General features: G+C 42.7%; 1 long non-coding RNA gene across 1 annotated transcript in view; it reads left to right on the top strand.

Moving 5' to 3' along the window:
- Positions 1-1,363: 1,363 nt before the first annotated feature.
- Positions 1,364-7,656, top strand: part of LOC116674096 (uncharacterized) — a 10,139-nt gene continuing 3,846 nt past the window's right edge. Inside the window, exons 1-2 of the long non-coding RNA XR_004327970.1 lie at positions 1,364-1,443; positions 3,793-3,799. This is a non-coding gene — a long non-coding RNA (uncharacterized LOC116674096). The remainder of the gene's footprint in view (positions 1,444-3,792; positions 3,800-7,656) is intronic.

Genomic DNA, 7,656 nt, shown 5'->3' with positions numbered 1-7,656 from the left:
CTTAGTCTTAGTGAGGACTGGAGTGATGTGATCAGTCTCTTGGGCTTAGTGAGAGGACGTGATGTGATCCAGTCTCTTAGTCTTAGTGAGAGACATGGAGGGATGTGATCCAGTCTCCTGGTCTTAGTGAGGACTCGAGCAGCAGCGTTCTGAATCAGCTGTAGCTGTCTGATTGATTTTTTAGGGAGACCGTAAAGACACCGGTACAGTAGTCAAGTCTACTGAAGATGAAAGCATGGACCAGTTCTTCCAATCCTGTTGAACATAAGTCCTTTAACCCTTGATATGTTCTTAGGTGATAGGAGGCTGACTTTGTAATTGTCATAATGTGGCTGTTAAAGTTCAGGTCTGAGTCCATGACTACACCAAGATTTCTGGCTTTGTCTGTGTTTTAACATTGTTGTTTGAAGCGAGCGAGACTTTTAATCGTTCTCTTTTGCTCCAAAAACAACCACCTTTTTCCTTCATTTAATTTCAGAAAGTTCTGGCACATCCAGCCGTTAATTGTTCGATGCACTTGTCAGTTTTTGTATTGGACTATAGTCCCCTGGCGATAAGGTTATGTAAATTTGGTGTCGTCCGCATAACTATGGTAACTTATTTTGTTGTTCTCATAATGGGCCATTGGAAGCATGTAGATGTTAAACAGAAGAGGCCCCAGATAGAAGCCTTGGGGAACTCGCAATTATATTGATGATCAGATGTATAATTACCTATTGACACAATGTAATCCCTATTCTGTAAGTAGGATTCAATCCACTTTAGTACTAAGCCAGAAAGGCCAACCCAGTTTTCCCAATCGGTCTAATAATACGTCGTGGTCGACCGTGTCAAATGCAGCACTAACCCGAGAGCTCGTTTCAAACTCGAGATCTCGACTTTCATGTAGGAAAAAAAAAACTCAAGATCTCACTTGAGATCACACTTGAGATCTCGCACAACAAAAACGCAAGACCTTACAAGTCTTGGTCCCAGTATGTTTATTTTCTTTTTTTTAAATTGTTTTTATTATTTGAACCTCCATGTCAAAATCAAGTGTTTGTCCCCAGTACATCTTTTTTTTGTTATTTATTTTTTCCTACATGTCACCTCCAGGGCTCCATAAGAGGCAGTTTATTTGCATGCTTTTATTCAATCAAAAAAGTCAAATCGTTCCCTGTATTATTGCATGTCTCACATAGCTTTCCCACTTACAGTTTAGTTGACATAAAGCCCCAAAAAAGGCAGCAAAAAAAGTTCCATCATGCATGCAACACAAAGATTTACATACATACATTTTTTAAAAAGCAGGCAACCACACAGCCGACTCCCAGCAACCTGTTTTACAGCCTGATTATTTGAACCACTCTGCTTGTTTCTGCTTAATTTCTGAGTCTCAAAGTCTGAAAGCTGCCAAATTCTGGTTTGAGTGTGGCGTAACTGCAGTTTGAGAAACAGTTTCCTGTCGTTTTGGTTTGGCGCGCAACGCACTAAAATGTATTGTGAAATCAAGTCGATATGTGGGCCGGATCAAAATATGCGAGGGGCCCGATTTGGCCCGCGGGCCTTTGAGTTTGACACGTGCCGTACAGAGTTTCCGTCATGAAAGCGAGGCGCTTAGTAAATGATGTCTTGAGCACTGACACGTTTGCACTTTTCTCCTTCCTCTCTGCAATCACACTAATTGCTTTCACATATGACTTTTGGCGTGTTTATCCAGCACAAAGAACCTTAAGTAAGATTCTTATCTCAAAGTGCAGTCAGACAGGAGTCCCATTTGGGCTTTTTCTATGACTTCATTGTGGTTAGGAGCTGCACTCCGTCTCAAAACGAAAACCAAGAGGAAAGACTTCAGAACGGATGCTTCCTTCAAAAGAAAACCAAGAGGATGTGAAGACGAGTGACACAATAAAAGGTAAAGCCTAAATGAGTGGAGAAAAGTAACGGATGAATCGTTTGATGAGCATGATGAAGAAGATGAGCAGAGACTCCATGAAGTAGTTGTAGAGGCTCGCGGTCGGCGCCATGTTGGTTTTTACTTTCATTTGTCGCCCATCTGTATTTGTCAAGAGAAATCCTCTACAAATTCTGCAAGTTGTTCACATGTTTCCAGTCTTGAGAATACTGTTGCTATACGACTGGCAACAGAAATGATTTTTTTTCCTTTTTGCATGTCACTGTTGTGTTTAGGATCGACAGATAACACCAGTCACAGCACTCTGGTCGCTCACCAGACTTGTCATTAAGAGAAGACGTTAAGGTGCAGTGGCTGAGTGTACAGTATGGTGCCCTCTCTTAATATTCTAATTCTACATTTTCCCATTCAAATGTTTCCTTTTACTATTTGAATATATTGGAATTTAGAATATTAATACTATTGGTTGAGAGAAAACCCTAATCTGGACACACGTAGAAAGAGCTACAGTCATCTCTGACAGTTAAGTCGTATTGCTTTGAGTTTATTAGATCTCTAGATCTCCTTTTCATTTACTTTACAGGTGAAGCGGGATTTACGGCGCTGCGGGGGGGCTCTGCGCAGAGCCTACGTAAGATGGTTGAGATGAGGTTTATACAATGACGCCCTGGAGTCTGCATCAATCTCCTTAAGAGGATAGCAGAGTGGCGCTGTGTGTGTGTGTGTGTGTGTGTGTGTGTGTGTGTGTGTGTGTGTTTAGGTTCATGGAGAAGGAGAACCTGGAAATTAGTCAGGGGACATGGGGCGCTACCAAGGCCCGGCCGAGCGTCCAATCACAGTTGTGTGTCTGCGTCTCAGCGAAGTGTGGTTACAATTTGTTTGAGAGAAGCACATCAGGCTACGGCGCAGCGTCGTATCGGCGCGTACGTTTGTACTAAGCGTTGATTTAACCCTTGTGATGTCTTCCCGTCAAAACTGAAAATTAACACTTTTGTTGACGCTTTTTAATCGATAATTTTAACTTTTTCTTACTTTTTTCAACACTTTTGAAACTTTTCAATGTTTGTAATTCTTTGTAATTTTCAACACTACGTAACACTACCGTATTAACTTTAGTTTTGCAGTTATTTTTGAAATTTATGATCCATAAACCTCATTTATAGGAAATTGTTCCTAATGTTTGAGTTAGAAAAGCAGGAATTGGGAATTATTTATAATAAAAATATAATAGATTAAAGGAATGGATGTTGATGCATAATCACAGACTGGAATATGTCAACTTTTACTCCATCAAAAACACATCAATTTATTTTTCAAATGCAATAAAATTGAATATGACACCCCAAAATTAATGAAAGTAGAGATCTGTACTTGCCAAAAAGCGTTGCATGATCATTCATGTTATTTTGGGTGATTACAATTGGGTAGTTAAAAAGAACATTGATATAGGAAAATGGGTCAATTTGACCCGAGGACAACATGAGGACAACATGAGGACAACATGAGGGTTAACGCAGGAGCATAAATTGGGCTTTAGTTGCATTCACAAGTGCAAAGTAACAACAACACTCCTATTTTGAGTAAAAATATTACGTTACCTATAATCCCATTAAGTCAAAGTAAGCAAACAAACAAATGGCCCTTCACTTTATACAGGCTGGGTGGGATGTTTTTAGTCGTTTTTGGGCCTAAACTTAACTGTCACCCGCGCACGACGCTCACCTTTGCCGAACTCCACAACCCTGACAGGACCTGGCGGTGCCTGCAGCCCGCTCTCAGTCACCGGCTAAACAACAACAACAACAACAACAACAACAACAACCGGAGCCCTGGCGCTCTAAACACAACCAGCAACTGCTGCTCACATTACAACGCATCACTTCAGTTCAGTAAATAAGACATTTTGTCCCCACCGGGTATAAAAATAATTCAGCAGAGGAAGGGACATATAGACCAGAAAGAAAGTATAGAAAATATACGCATCCCCCCACCAGGAAAATCGCAGCCTGTATACAGGTAAGATTTTATGCAAAAGCTTGTGAATAACCTCTGCTCACAGCTCTCTGTGCTTCCATATCTGCATGCACATCAAGTAGAGAGGGAAGAAGTGGCGAACGAGCGAGGCTGTGCATATCATCATCAAAAAAAAAAAAAAAGTTCAAAACCTCCCAACTTCTCCCCTCCTCTTTCCACCTTCACCTCCTCCACCCTTTCATACCCCGGCTCCTAAGCACATTCAAATGTGCAGGTTTGTTTTGGGGATAAAGTCCTCCGCTTTGATCAGCGCTAATTAGACAGCCTCTGCTTTCATTCGCTACCTACCGGGGTTGGGTAGGTTATCGCCACGCTTATCTCTGGCCGGTAGCCCGGCGAGGGCGCTGCGATCCTGAAGGAGCGCCCGCTCAAAGCTGTCTAAGGTGAGGAAGAAAAGCGTGATGAAAGGGCTGTCTCCTTTCAGCACAGATCAATACGCTTCTCTCCTTTGCCTATGGGGGATCAAGAGTTGGAAACACAAAGGTTTTTTTTGCATAAAGATCCAAACAAAGACTTTTTTCCCCCTCACTCTCTTGCTTGTGTTTCTCTTTCACTTTTGTTCTTCGGCCTTCCCTCTCCCGAAGAAGCCAGATTGGGGTTTATTTAATGAAGCGGTTTCAAAACGCCTGCATGAGGCAAACAACTGAAAAGTCACAGTAATTTCTAGCCTTTTACTCGCTGGATGGCAGAATGTGTTTACCGGTGTTTTAAGTCCCCAACGTCTCCTTCCAGGCAGCACCAGGATTAGGCAATGGTTATGGTTGTAGTTAGGGTTAGGTGCCTTGAAGTTAAGGGTGGCAGCGCAGCCTGGAAGGAGACATTGGGGGGACCACCGAGAGTAGAATGTGCTGCAGCGGTTGCTCATATGTCAGGATTCACTTGCAGATCCTCCCATAATGCTCAAGGTAAACCAACATCACCGCTCTGCCAGACGTGCTTCTCATGTTAGGATAAACAAATTCTCAGATATGTAATTCTCTGTTAATTCTTCACAATAAAAATGGAAGCCTTAAATCCCCCCCCCCTTTCCCTCCCCCGCTATTGGTTTCATACTTCATGCACGTCTCAGGAAAGCCCAACTACTAAACAACTGATAGTGATTAAAAGAAGTGTAATCCGCAGAGTAACCAATATATTTCTTAGGAAGTAAAATATGCCGAGATGCCGTGTTCAAATGAGCTTGATTGTTTGAAATGCACAATAGAGCTAAGAGCTCATGCACCTCATAAGGAATCATGAAGACTTGTACTGTACATGCATGCCACTTTTTGGGGGAGAAGGGAGGAGGGTTGGTCCATTTAACTTTAAACAAAGACAATATATGCTTGTTAGACCCTTACAATGAATTTGGACATATTGCATTGTCAGGCAGACAGCTTTTAACATTTGTGTTGTCTTCCTGTCAACCGTGCAACTTGCCATTTTTCTGGGTCAAAGTTGAAATAAAAAAATAAAAAAAATAATTTCTTAACGTTTTGGTCACTCGATTCTGTAGCTCCTGTCAGGTTCTCGGGGCATCTCCCAGCTCCGTTTAACTCTGGGTGGCATTAAGGTTTTGGGGTGGAGATAGGTTTGGGGAGGACTAATTGACTTGATTTGTTATCGACATCTGATTAATGCACTTCTTACCCATGTCCACGGGACATGCTTCACACAAATTATCAGTAAATGTGGTTGAACAAGGCTTCAGCGTGTTGTGTGGATTTTATCTGAGAAGGCATTTAATTGGAAAAAGAGTAGAGACGAGACATACTGTACGCAGGACTCACCTAAGTGCGGCCTTCCTGTTTTTCCCTTCAGTGAAAAGCTCTCTGCACTTTGCTACTTTCTTCACTATTTTCACCGTGATTATGTGACCAGACCCCCTTTTTTGCAAGTAATTTCCCCTGGATTAGAAAAACAATCAATCCAATCAAGACTAAGAGAGAAGGGGAGGGGAAGAAGGGAGATTTGAGAGAAATCTCTCCAGAAGTTGTCGGGCGATGCGGGGAGAAGAGAGGAAGGAGCAATCTAGAGGGCCGGCGTATATTTCCTTCTCAAGTAATTCATTTATGTCTTCAAAACTCATTCAGAGACCAGAGTTACTGTGCCTTTGTTGTGCTTTAAAAAGCTTAGCCGGTCTCTATGAAGAGAAGCAATGAGAACACTTTAGAAAAAGCTACAAAGGGAACAGACGGGCGGAGGAAGGAAGAAAGAAAAAGTGAATGGCACCACTGATAAAGTTGAGCAAATTAAGTCATTGACCTGCGGTGGAGATTAATAGCAAACAAGGTGCCCCAGCTTCACAAGTAATGAATATTCTTCAAACGGCGTGCAGGGAGGGATTGGGGGGGTGGGGAAGGGATGGAAGATAGGCCCGGCTTGATGCGAATGACATTGAAAGTTGTGGAGAACAGAAAAATTCTGTCATTTTTCATTTGTATGCAAATTTGCCTGTTACACAAATTAACCCCTGAACCCCGGTGTCAGTCCTCATCTTGGGTGGAAGCCGGCACCCTGCCGGGGCCCCGCGGCCGCTGTACCCGCCTACACTTCCCCTCTCAGGGTCAGCGGCTGCTTTACACTCTGGCTCCAGAGGGAAAGTCCAGATGAACAGCTCCGCCCCTTTTTGTTTACTGCTGTAATGTGGGGGAGAGATGACCTCGCGGCTACGGAGAATCTGAGAACACTTCACAGCTAAAAGTCACGTTTAATCCCAGGGTCGGCTGACGACAGATACCAATGCTTTGATTTGTAACCACCGATTACTAGAAAGATGCAAAGAGCCTATTTTTATCGGTCTAACTGAGCCCCCGCTTGTTCTTTTCCCATCTTCTTCTGCAGTTCCTGTCACCAGGCTGGCTCGATTAAAATGCAAAATGCCGGCTACGCAGCAGCAGCACCTACCTTGGCCGAAGCTGCCGCAGCTAATCCCTCCCCGTTGCTTTAAGGTGGACCTCCGGGACCGAGAGCAAATCCTGCTCCACTCTGCAGCTGCTGGAGTTCAAAGCATCCTCCTGCAAAATGGAAATTACATCTGAGTGCAAGTCATGGGGGATAAGAGTCTGCAATAAAAAAAGTGCAAAATATTAGCTTTAGCGATGTCACCTTAACTTCCCACCTTCAGTAAGTGTATTTTGAATTGTTGCCATGCCAACACACAGAAACACTTGGCTGCTTCGCCTTTCAAAGCCTCATTTGTTTTCAGTGAAGAATTAATAACCAATGCATTGCATCACATGAAATACTCCCAATGCAAAAATGGTGAGGGATGTTTGAACACATGAGCTCATCTGCAAGAAGTCCCCAATCAACACCACAAGGAACAAAAACAACTTCCAGAACTTCGAGACGTTATCCTTTCGCCAGTTTGGTCTATACTAGTTATTAAACTTTTAGTATTTAACACAAACATAATAGGTTTTAGCTTTGAAAATAAAAATGTGCAACAACTTAATTATTTATAACTTGAGTTCACGTTTGTACATTGTCTCATTTTATTTCTTTATTTTTGTATTCTATATCTATTTTTTCCTCTTTATTAATCCTTGTGCATTCTGTATGTGTGCTGTGTGTCTGATATTTTGCTGCCGTAGCACCAAACTTTCCCAATTTGGGATCAATAGTCTATATAACCTTATCCAACCTTTCCATCCTTAAGAGGCTAGCGGGTAGGTTGGGGGGGTAACGCAACGTGCGTGGTAACGCAACGTTCTGCGGATCCACGCAACTACACAGGCCAAGTGTCG

The sequence above is a fragment of the Etheostoma spectabile genome, chromosome 24, assembly GCF_008692095.1.
Source record: "Etheostoma spectabile isolate EspeVRDwgs_2016 chromosome 24, UIUC_Espe_1.0, whole genome shotgun sequence".
In the NCBI taxonomy this organism is placed as follows: domain Eukaryota; kingdom Metazoa; phylum Chordata; class Actinopteri; order Perciformes; family Percidae; genus Etheostoma; species Etheostoma spectabile.
Note: the sequence above shows the minus strand (reverse complement) of the source record. Positions and strands in the feature narration are given on the sequence as shown.